Consider the following 12,436-nt stretch of genomic DNA (forward strand, 5'->3'; position numbering starts at 1 on the left):
CTCTCAAGATTCAAAATTCAGCTCATTTCCACTGTGCCTCAACCCAGCATTGAAAAGTATGAGTCAATTTTCAGTCATATGAAAATGTCAGTGATGAATATCCAAGTGAGAATTTCCAGGACGCATTTGAAGATAAAGGACTAGTATATGGGATAGAGGTCAAGGTAGAAATGTGGATTGAGGAATCAAATTCCACTGAAAATATACGTGTTAATGAAATATCCTGTGACACAAGGCATGTTTGACAGCAAGCATTCAAAGTTCTGTGCTGATCCGAGGTTAGCAGGTTAGTTTGACAAGTCACCCTCAAGAGCTGTGGAAAGAGAACATGCCAAATAAAAAGGCAAGACATTTGAGAAGACTTAGAGGTGGATGCCATCAATGTTTAGAGAGGCAATTTCTTAACAGAGAAAGGAAAAGTAAGTTAATATAAAAACAGACTTTCAAACAAAACAGTTTGTATTGTATGATTCCATTTTATTTTTTTTTAATGCACATTAGAGTCTGGAAGAATCTCATCAAACACATTTGTAGTGATTATCTCTGGATGCTGCAATTGCCAATTTTTGTTTTTCTTTTTTTTCAATGTAAGCACTCATTGATTTTTTTCCCAGATTTAAATCATACACCATAATTCACCAGGTTAAAGAGTATAATTCAGTGGTTCTTTAATATATTTACAAAGTTGTATAATCATCTTCACTATCTAATTCCAGAATCTCTTCATCATCCCAAAAAGAAACCCCACACCCATTACTGTTCCTCCTCCCAGCCTAGGAAACCATTAATTACTTTGTCTCTATGGACTGGCCTTTTCTGGATATTTCATACAAACGGAATCATGTAATATTTGGCCTTTGTGACTGTTTTCTTTCCCTAAGAACAATATTTTCAAGGTTTATCTGAGTTGTAGCATGTATCAGCATTTAATTGCTGCTTGTTGACAATAATATTCCATTACATGGCCACACCACATTTTGCTTATCCATTCATTAGTAATATGTTCAGTCATCAAGGTAGACACTTGAGGTGCTTCTGCATTTAGCTATGGTGAATAATGCTGCAATGAACATTTGTGTACAAGTGTTTAAGGATTCATGTTTTCAGTTCTCCTGCTGGGCTATATAGTAATCCCATGTTTAACTTTTCAGGAACCTTGAGGAACCACCAGGCAGTTTTCCAAAGGGTCCATACCATTTTACATTTCTCCAGCAACAGATGTGATTTCTGGTTTCTCCATATGTTTTCTAACATTGGTTAACTGGAAGACATCCCTTCTTAGAACTGAAAAAGAGCATGTGTTAAGGAGGCCCAAAACATATCCTTTTTTCCCCCAAAGAATTTAATCCTTTTTGTGATTTTTCTGCAGATAAAATAAAAACATGCAAAGATTCTCTACATGACATAGAAGCTGACATTTACTAAGTTCTTTAACCCATACGTAGAGCTCTCTGCATGCATTACCCCACTAAGTATTTATAGAAAACCCTATTTGGAACTTATTTTAGAAATGAAGAAAATGAGGTTCGGAAGTCAAGTGATCTATGATCATCATAACACTACCCCAAAGCTTAAGTTCTTAACCATGACATCTACAAACCCGCCTCTCCCTTCTACTGAGTCGTTCTGGCTGTGCACCTGAAGAACAGTTTCAAAAAGCCACACCATATGTCATCTACATATTTTCCCACTGGAAAAAAATCTTTCTTGAGATGATTTTTCACAAGCAAGTCAGCTACAATTTATCATACTCTGAATGCTAACAAATTCTGGGGATGCAAAACCTACAGCATATGTATAAATAATTTGACTCAGCAGTGTAAACATTAATTCAATGCTTTAAAAAAATGAACAACCTTGTTTCTCTGAGTTGTTATGATACTTCTCTCCTGAATTTTTTATTGGCTCACTGGTGCCAATAGTAACGGGTTCTAAAACTGATTAGCCCTAAGAAAGACTTTGTGATCAAATAAATCTAAAGTAAGGTGTGCTTTCAATTTTGTTTAGAAGTGAGATATTTTTCCCAGCTACAGTTGCTTTGTTTCCTAAAGAAAGCTTGGTAACTTTTGTGTCCTAAAACATGCCCACTTCTGTGATTTCAAAGGACAGTAGAACCCGTTCTGTTTACAACTGGCCAATTTTCAGCTCCTGAGAAAGACCCATGGAGGAAGTGGTATGTGATCAAGATCTGAATAAAGCATATTATTAGATCTCAGAGAGAATCAATACAATCTAATGTAGTTTTCCTTGCACTGCATCCATAAAGCAACGTTGTTAGGAAGGCATTACAATCTTGTCTTCTCTTGTTGGTTTGAAACCTTGTCTTTTTTGTTGTGGTGGTTGATTTGCCCCTGGGTCATCTGTCCTAAGGACTAATTTGTCTGTTCTTGTAATGCAACATCGCTGCAATGATAACTGAAGGAGCAGAACACCTAGAGAGATAAATAGATGTTATTTTTATTATCTGTGCTTTACAAATAAATTTTAACCTTTTAAGATTACATGGTCTAAGTCACACAAGCAGCTGTATTTAGAGGGCTGATCCACAGTTCTACACTGAGCTTTAATCTGCTTAAAATTGGGAGTAATCTGGGGGATCACAGACTCACCCCTTCTTTCACTGCTGGTGAAACTGAGGCCAGTTGGGTAAAGGGCTGTTATGGGTTGGATTGCCCCCACCCAGATTCATAGATTGTCAAACCCCAGTATCTCAGAATGTGATGTATTTGGAGATAAGGTCTTAATAGTGGTAATCAGTTAAAATGATGTCCTTAGGGTAGGCCCTAATCCAATGACTGAACAGAGATTAAGGACACAGACACGTGCAGAACACCAGGTGAAGACACAGGAAGAGCCAGACACGCCATACCCTCATGCCTCCTTGCGCCTGGCAGGTGTCTGTCTAGGAAGGAAGGTCTGGTGGCTCACAACCCCTTCCCTTCCACAAAGGTGGCCCCACCTCAAGGCAAGGAGTCCTTTTGGAAACTCATCTACTCCTTCCTTAGCAACTTGAAGTGTCCTTAAAACTACATAAAGCAATAGTTTCCTCCTCTTCAACATAAATACCTATTTTTTCACATTTGTGAAATAAATTTATACCAAGAAAAGTGCGATTTTTATAAAGAAAATCTGCATGAGACTTATTTACATTGTTGTTTTGAGAAAAGGTCCAGATGCTTTAAAAGTTGGTGAACATCCACCCTCTTCACAAAAAACTTAGGTCTACAGCTTGGGTCGCTTGGTTCTCAGTTATCCTGGAAGTAGGTCAGGGATGACAGGGGTACCAGGAGGCTGTGGGCTGTAGTAGGAGTCTGACCCTGCCACTGAGATGACCTTGGCTGAGTCCATGAGCCGCCCTGCACCTGGCACCTCACAGGGGTGTGGAGCCCTGTGGCCTCATACTTCCTGATGCAGTCCTTTTCTACAGCAGCTCCTCTTGCCCTTTAGATAGCCAAACAAGCAGCCAAACAGCCTGGGTACGCCTCCCCTGGGCCCCCTCCATTCTCCAAGGGAGGTAGGCAGAAGATAAGCAGCAAAGAGAAGGAAGAGACCCCGTGAGGGAGTCAGTCCCTAGCAGGACCTCACCCCAAAGGCCTCAGGCTCCTGGAGTTCGCCAGGAAAGCGCTTGTCATTGTAGCTGCTCTGCCAGCAAAGCTGCATCTGGCTTCTACCCAGACATTTCTCTTTCCTACCCAGCTAGTAACTGCTGTCTGTCAGCCTCGTGCTCCACTGCCTCCTGGACTGCCCCTCCTCCTTCCTGCCCGGCTACCAGGTCAGCACCCTCTCCTGCATCCAGGCACACTCCTCCAATGGCCCTGGTTCTCCTGCCCCGTTAGACAGCATTTACAGTGGACAGAGCATATTCATCGAATCCTCACATTATTGTTCATTAACTGGCTTCTGAACACAAATCACAACTGCGGAGTGGAACGTAACTTTGGCCCCCACCTCCAAATTTTGGTAGCTCCATTTGTACCAACTCAGAAAGTGAGGCTCACTTGCATGCCTGGGTGCATTCTGGATGCCCTGGTGCATCATGTCTTAAAGAAAAACAAGCACAGGCTGGTCACATGCTGACTCGAGGCCAGTGCAAAGCCCCTAAGCAGCAGAGGCAGGCTGAGCCCTGGGCCTGTGTGATGCCAAGGGCCCCTCCCTCACCAGGCCCCCCGCTCAGGCCTCTGCCCTTACCCCGTGGTGGTGTGGGCTCTAGGATGCCAGAGCAGTTAGGGAAGGGGGAGACCTGTGCTCCATGAGGAGCACAGCAGGCATGGAGCCCCTGCGACACCCTGTGGAAGTAGAGGTGCAGGCCAGGAGCACGGCTCTCCAGCTAGAGAGCAGAGCAGAGGTGCCTGGGTCGGCTCCAATCCTGGGAAGTGTGGTGGTGGGGTATCCGGCTGGGTTGGCCCAGTAACTTGGAACTGGACACTTAATAGGGTAGAAGACACTGCAAGGTCGTTTCTGCCCCAAATGCCAGTAGAGTCCATGAAGAATTACCAGGCCCCTTCAGGAGCTTCTCTGTTTGCATTCACTCCCTCACCACAGACTTAACACTGGCCCATAGGACAATGTCTGGCACTTCTGGGGCCCACTGCCTGGAGGAGCAGGCTGCAGCAGAGCAAGGCGTTCAGAAACTCGTGACCAGGCCTTTCTGTGCTGGGGCTTTTAATCTCCTTAATTGAAATTGATTGGCCTCTTGGAAGGCAGCTCTGCATTGGCCCTGAGCTTCAGCATGTGATCAACTTTTGCTTCTTTCTTTTAAAGACCAATTGACACACCAGGACATCTAATCTCCCTGAATCCCAGGCCCCTTTCCAAACCGGGAACAAAATCAGAAACAGGCACACTTACAAAACCAGCTCAGGGAATAAAAGCGCCTGATAAAAATAAGGGGAGAATATTCTTGTCCCACTGTGGCTTAGCATTTACAAAAAGGCCAGTCAAAACCCCGTTTCCAAGAAAGATGTAATCACATGGGGAAAGAGCCAGGGGAGCGGGAGGGGGAGTGTGCACCTTCTGAAGCCCACAAGACAAATACACTGGGCTGGGGCATATCTAAGATAAAAAGGAAGAGAAGTGAAAGCCCTGATGTACAACAGTCACCCACAGCGGCTAGAGCTGGTTTACACACCAGTCTAGCAAGCTGTATCTCTCGGCAAAGCCTCTGATAGGCCCCTTACTTACAGACTGATCACACGTCCTGGGAATATCCCTCTGGGGGCTCCCCTGTAGTGTGCTGGTGGATCATTTCAGCAACGGCACCGGGCTTGGAAACTGGCTGTGCTGGGATGGCTCAGGCCATCTCAGGGCTTCTGAGCCCTGGGCTGTCCCTGCACCAGCTGCACAGGTGTCACTAGGACACAAGAAGCACCTCAGAAGTCAGGAAGCACAGCACTGGAAAGTCAAGTGATCGCTATGAATGACAAATTCATTCTAAGAACATCTTACCAGCCCTCTAAAGATCAAGTTGAAGGGGATCAGGACATGCTACTCCAAAATATGCCTCTTTGGCATAAGGATTATTTAAGCAGAAAGCAATTACAAATTAACAAGATGCAAGATTTCTTCCCTCCCCTCTTCTGCCTAAAAGTAGGGCATAAATTCCCCCCTGTGAAGGTGTCCCTGTCTCCTGCACCAGGGAGAGCAACTGAGTCATCACTGAGGTGTTTACATAAACAGACCTTGCTAAAACAACCATTACCTTTCATTAGTTTTCCTCACACAAATCCTACTCTCTTCTCTACGATGTATCCTCCCTTGAAGCCCAAACCTCCTTTCCCTTGTTAAAGATGGTACACAAGTTGAACCACCTCTTCACATTTCACTTCTTTTCTGTGAGCTCCATGCAAGTGAAGAATTAATATTGTATCCCTTTTCCTTGCTTATCTGTGTTTTGTTGGTGAAATTTGCAGGCCCCACATATGGAACTTATGAGGGTGGAGAAGTTTTTCCTCCCCAAGAAATCCAGAGACCCAGGTTTGAAAAACAGAGATCCAGCTTGTCTGCTGCAGAAAGCTCCATCTTCAAGTAAATTCAAGCTGAAAGCAGTTTTTAGTCACCACTTTCCCTAGAAGCAGGAATGACATAAAGGTTGAAGGGGAGGATAAGCTTTATACAGATGCAGGCCTACCTGTCTCAGTCACATGGAACATCAAGGAACTAGTGTGTAAGGATGCCTTACACATGGTAGGCACTCAAATCAGTGGATATTGGATAAAGTAGGACTGGAGCAAGCATATAGTGTGGAAGGTGGAATTGTAGATTATTGAGTATGGGCTCCCCTAAAATACCACCAAGACGATTTGTTGATGAGGCAAGGCTCTTAGCAGTAAGACAGGTCACCACTTGGCAGTTCTGACAGTGTCTCTGAGGGGGGCAGGTGAAGTCGTTTAGTCATCTGGTTTAGGGTAGGTGTTTCAGAGTGGAGTAAATTAGTATTGGGTAAGACTCATTCATGATATATAGCTCAGGACTGTGGGCACAGCAAAGTGAGTCAAAAGTCACTTGATGCTATTCTTTTGAAAAGTTAAGCAATTCTGCATGGGTTTTCGAAAGCTCCTAAAACAACAGTTACTTGCAACTTTTACCTTTCTGGGCCAGTGTTTCTGCAACAGTAAAATCATGTTGGTAAAGACAGTGGACTCATGGCACATTAATAAAGACTGCATGGTAGCAGTCACATCAATGCAGACCTACGTAAGCTACATGGGTGCTGATGGTTTTAGTTGTCAAGTTAATGACCTTAAGGAAACTATTCTCTTTCCATGGTGTGACATATAGAGACAAGTGAACCTTGTTTGTCCATGTGAGGACAGGTCACCTAAGTGGGCTCTAGGACAGGTATGCTGGCTAATCTCTGGCTATCTAGAGCTGACACATGCTAAGCTGTCCAAAGGAAAGGTAATTCAGACATGCTTTAGACTTTGATATCCTCTGATAAGAGCTCTGAGACAGAACCAGCTACATAACTTGCAGAGTCCAGCACAAAGTGAAAATGCAAGACCCCTTGTTCAAAAACTAAGAAATTCAAAGAGTTTGGCAATTCCTCAAAAAGCTAATCCTAGAATTAACCATATGACCCAGCAATACTATGAGGTATATAACCAAAAGAATTGAACACAGGGCCTTTGCACACCCATACCCATTGCAACCTTATTCACAATAGCCAAAAGGTGGAAGTACCCCAAGTGCCATCGACAGATGAACAGCTAAACAAAATGTGGTTTAGCCATACAATGGAATGTTCATCCATACCCATAAAGGAATGAAGTTCTCACACATGTGCTACAGCGTGGATGAACCTTGAAAACATTATGCTGAGAGAAATAAACCTAACACAAAAGTGTAAATAATTGTATGATTCCACTTATATGAAATATCCAGAGTAGGCAAATTCATAGAAACAGAAGGGGCACTAAAGGTTATGGGGGGGAGAAAGTAGAGGGGAATGGAGGGTTATAGTTTAATGGATTTAGAGTTTTCACTTGGGGCAAGGAAAAAGTTTGGAAATAGATACTGGTGATGGTTGCACAATATTGTGTTACAATCAATGCCTCTGAACAGTATAGTTTAAAATGGCAAATTGTATGACGTGAGTATTTTATTTTTAATTAAGGTAAAATGCTATGTTTTATATATATTTTACAACAGAAAAGTTATTAAATATGAAAGATTAAGAATTTCAAGATGTCAGCAACAGGGAGACCAGTACAGGGTCCAGAGGTACAAACGGGCTTTATTCTCCTGGCGAACACGTGCTGCTTGTCTGCAACCCCCGCCAGTACCCTAGGCCGTCCCAAGGGCCTCCCTGCACATGGGAGCCCAGGGAATCACCCCAGAGGTTGCGCCCTATGCGCAGCAGACCGGCACAGGCAGAGGAAGCTGGCATGGAGCCTGGAAACTACCTAGGGGCTCTGTTCTCGTGGCAAACACACACTGATTGCCTAAAACCCCCACCAGTGCCCTAGGCCATCCCAAAGGCTGCTCTACCCACAGCAGCTCAGGGGATTAACCCAGAGGCTGCTCCCTGTGTGCAGTTGACCAGCACAGGCACTGGAGATGGGCAAGGCAATCAGCAAGCAGGAAGAGACATTGTTCTCCCAGCTGACACATGCACCAATCGCTGGTAATCACTTCCATAGCCATGAAAAGGTAGAAGAACCTTGTTCAGTCCAAAATCCCTCAAACACTAGACAGAAGGCTTGGTGAGACTGAAATCACCAATCTTGCAGAAAAAGAATTAAAAATAAAAGTAATAAGCATGCTGATGCAGCTACAGAGAAATATGCAAGAGCTAAGGGATGAATTCCGCAGGGAGATAACAGATATGAAACAAACAATAGAAGGATTTAAGAGCAGACAGGATGAGGTGCAAGAGACTTAATGGAATAGAAATCAGAGAACAGGAATACAGAGAAGCTGAGGCAGAGAGATAAAAGGATCTCTAGGAATGAGGACTGTGTGACCAATTCAAATGGAACAATATTCACATTAAAGGGGTAACAGAAGAAGAAGAGAGAAAAAAAGGATAGAAAGTGTGTTTGAAGAAATAATTGCTGAAAACTTCCCCAAGGTGGGGAAGGAAATAGTGTCTCAGCCCACAGATGTCTACAGACCTCCCAACACAAGGGACCCAAAGAGGAAAACACCAAGACATATAATAATTAAAATGGCAAAGATCAAAGACAAGGACAGAGTATTAAAAGCAACCGGAGAGAGAAAAAAGATCACCTACTAAAGAAAACCCATTAGGCTATCATCAGACTTCTCAGCAGAAACCTTACAGGCCAGAAGAGAAAGGCATGATATATTCAATGCAATGAAACAGAAGGACCTCAAACAAAGAATACTTTACCCAGCAAGATTATCATTTAAATTTGAAGGAGGGATTAAACAACTCCCACATAAGCAAAACTTGAGGGAATTTATCTCCCACAAACCATCTCTACAGTGTATTTTAAAAGGACTGCTCTAGACGGAAGCGTTCCTAAGACTAAATAGATGTGTCACCAGAGAAAATAAAACCACAGCAAAGTAGATCAACCAAATGCAAAATAAAATCAGCTATTCACAAAAGGAGTCAAGCGAAACACAAAAGAGTACAGAATAAAACACCTAACATATAAAGAGTGGAGGAAGAAAAAGAGGGGAAAGAAATAAAAAAGTATCAGACTCTGTTTATAATACTGTAATAAGTGAGTTACGTTAAAGGGTTAGATTGTAAAGAAGCTACCCTTTAACCTTTGGTAACCATGAATCTAAAGCCCTCAATGGGAATAAGTACGTATCTATCGATAATCACCCTAAATGTAAATGGACTGAATGCACCAATCAAAAGAAACAGAGTAATAGAATGGATTTAAAAGGAAGACCCATCTATATGCTGCTTACAAGAGACTCACCTCAAACCCAAAGACATACATAGACTAAAAGTGATGGGATGTAAAAAGATATTTCATGCAAACAACAGGGAGAAAAAAGCAGTTTTTGCAGGACTTATATAAGACAAAATAAGACTTCAAAACAAAGAAAGTCACAGGAGACAAGAAGGACATTACATAAGGATAAAGGGGTCAGTCCAACAAGAGGACATAATCATTATAAATAAGTATGCACCCAACACAGGAGCACCTACATATATGAAAAAAATACTAACAGACTTAAAGGAGGAAAAAGAATGCAATGCATTCCTTTTAGGAAACTTCAATACACCACTCACTCCAAAGGACAGATCCACCAGACAGAAAAGAAGTAAGGACACAGAGGAATTGAACAACACATTAGAACAGATGGAACTAACAGAAATCCACAGAACTCTATACCCATAAAGCAGCATGATACACATTCTTCTTAAGTGCACATGGAACATTTTCAAGAATAGACCACATACTAGGCCAAAAAAGAGCCTCAGTAAATTCAAAAAGATTGAAATTCTACCAACCAACTTCTCAGATCACAAAGGTATAAAACTAGAAATAAATTGTACCAAAAAAAAAAGGATCACAAACACATGGAGGATTAACAACATGTTCCTAAATAATCAAGGGATCAATGACCAAATTAAAACAGAGATCAAGCAATATATGGAGACAAACAACAACAACAGCACAACTCCCAACTTCTGTGGGACACAGCGAAGGCAGTTCTAAGAGGAAAGTATATAGCAATCCAGGCCTATTTAAAGAAGGAAGAACAATCCCAAATGCATAGTCTAAAGTCACAATTATTGAAACTGAAAAAAGAACAAATGAGGCCCAAAATCAGCAGAAAGAGGGACATAATAAAGATCAGAGAAGAAACAAGTAAAATTGAGAGTAATAAAACAACAGAAAAAATTAATGAAACCAAGAGCTGGTTCTTTGAGAAAATAAACAAAATAGATAAACTCCTAGCCAGACTTATTAAGAGAGAAAGAGATTCTACACACATAACAGAATCAGAAATGAGAAAGGGAAAATCACAACGGACCCCACAGAAATACAAAGAATTATTAGAGAATACTATGAAAATCTATATGCTAACAAGCTGAAAAACCTAGAAGAAATGGACAACTTCCTAGAAAAATACAACTGTCCAAGACTGACCAAGGAAGAAACAGAAAATCTAAAAGACCAATTACCAGCAACAAAATTGAAGTAGTAATCAAAAAAACTATCCAAGAACAAAAACCCTGGACCAGATGGATTCACCACTAAATTTTATCAGACATACAGAGAAGACATAATACCCATTCTCCTTAAAGTTTTCCAAAAAATAGAAGAGGACGGAATATGCCCAAACTCATTTTATGAAACGAGCATCACTCTAATACCAAAATCAAGCAAAGACCCCACAAAAAAAGAAAATTACAGACCCATATCCCTGATGAACATAGATGCAAAAATACTCAACAAAATATTAGCAAACTGAATTGAAAAATACATCAAGAGGATCATACACCATGATCAAGTGGGATTCATCTCAGGATGTAAGGATGGTACAACATTTAAAAATCCATCAACATCATCCACCACATCAACAAAAAGAAAGAAAGAAACCACATGATCATCTCCATAGATGTTGAGAAAGCATTCGACAAAATTCAACATCCATTCATGATAAAAACTCTCAACAAAATGGGTAGAGGGCAAATACCTTAACATAATTAAAGCCATATATGACAAACCCATAGCCAACATTATACTTAACAGCAAGAAGCTGAAAGCTTTTCCCCTATGATTGGGAATAAGACAAGTATGCCCACTCTCCCCTTTGTTATTCAACATAGTACTGGAGGTTCTAGCCATGGCAATCAGACAACACAAAGAAATAAAAGGCATCCAGATTGGATTGGTAAGGAAGAAGCTAAACTGTCACTGTTTCCAGATGACATGACATTATATATAACAAACCATAAAGAATTCACTCCAAAACTATTAGATCTAATGTCTGAATTCAGCAAAGTTGCAGGATACAAAATTAATACACAGAAATCTGTTGCATTCCAATACACCAACAATGAACTAGCAGAAAGAGAAATCAGGAAAACAATTACACAATTACATTCACAATTGCATCAAAAAGAATAAAATTCCTAGGAATAAACCTAACCAAGGAAATGAAAGACCTATATATCTTGAAAACTACAAGACACTCTTAAGAGAAATCAGAGAGGACACTAACAAATGGAAACTCATCCCATGCTCTTGGCTAGGAAGAATTAATATTGTCAAAATGGCCATCCTGCCTATGCCAATCTACAGATTCAATGCAATCCCTATCAAAATATCAAAACAGAATTCTTCAACAAACTGGAACAACTAGTTCTAAAATTCATATGGAACCACAAAAGACCCCAAATAGCCAAACCAATCCTCAGAAGGAAGAAAAAAGCAGGGAGGATCTCACTTCCCAACTTCAAGCTCTACTACAAAGTCACAGTAATCAAGACAATTTGGTACTGGCACAAGAACAGACCCACAGACCAGTGGAACAGAATAGAGAATCCTGATATTAACTCAAGCATACATGGTAAATTAATATATGATAAAGGAGCCATGGATATACAATGGGGAAAGGACAGCCTCTTCAACAGCTGGTGTTGGCAAAACTGGACAGCTACATGTAAGAGAATGAGACTGGATTATTGTCTATCCCCATACAAAAAACTTAACTCAAAATGGATCAAAGACCTGAATGTAAATGAAACCATAAACCTCTTAGAAGAAAGCATAGGCAAAAATATCCTGAATATGAACATGAGCAACTTATTTCTGAATGCATCTTCTCAAGCAAGGGAACAAAAGCAAAAGTGAACACATGAGACTATATCAAACTAAAAAGTTTCTGTACATCAAGGGACACCATCAGTAGAACAAAAAGGCATCCTACAGTATGGGAGAATACATTCATAAATGACATATCCAATAAGGGGTTGACATCCAAAACATACAAGTGCTTA

General features: G+C 41.1%; 1 long non-coding RNA gene across 1 annotated transcript in view; it reads right to left on the reverse strand.

Annotated features, from left to right (window-relative positions):
- Window positions 1-471: 471 nt before the first annotated feature.
- LOC140845203 (uncharacterized) overlaps window positions 472-12,436 on the reverse strand; it is a 44,875-nt gene continuing 32,910 nt past the window's right edge. Inside the window, exon 4 of the long non-coding RNA XR_012123976.1 lies at window positions 472-2,432. This is a non-coding gene — a long non-coding RNA (uncharacterized lncRNA). The remainder of the gene's footprint in view (window positions 2,433-12,436) is intronic.

Source organism: Manis javanica, chromosome 2 (assembly GCF_040802235.1).
Source record: "Manis javanica isolate MJ-LG chromosome 2, MJ_LKY, whole genome shotgun sequence".
NCBI classification, from domain to species: Eukaryota; Metazoa; Chordata; class Mammalia; order Pholidota; family Manidae; genus Manis; species Manis javanica.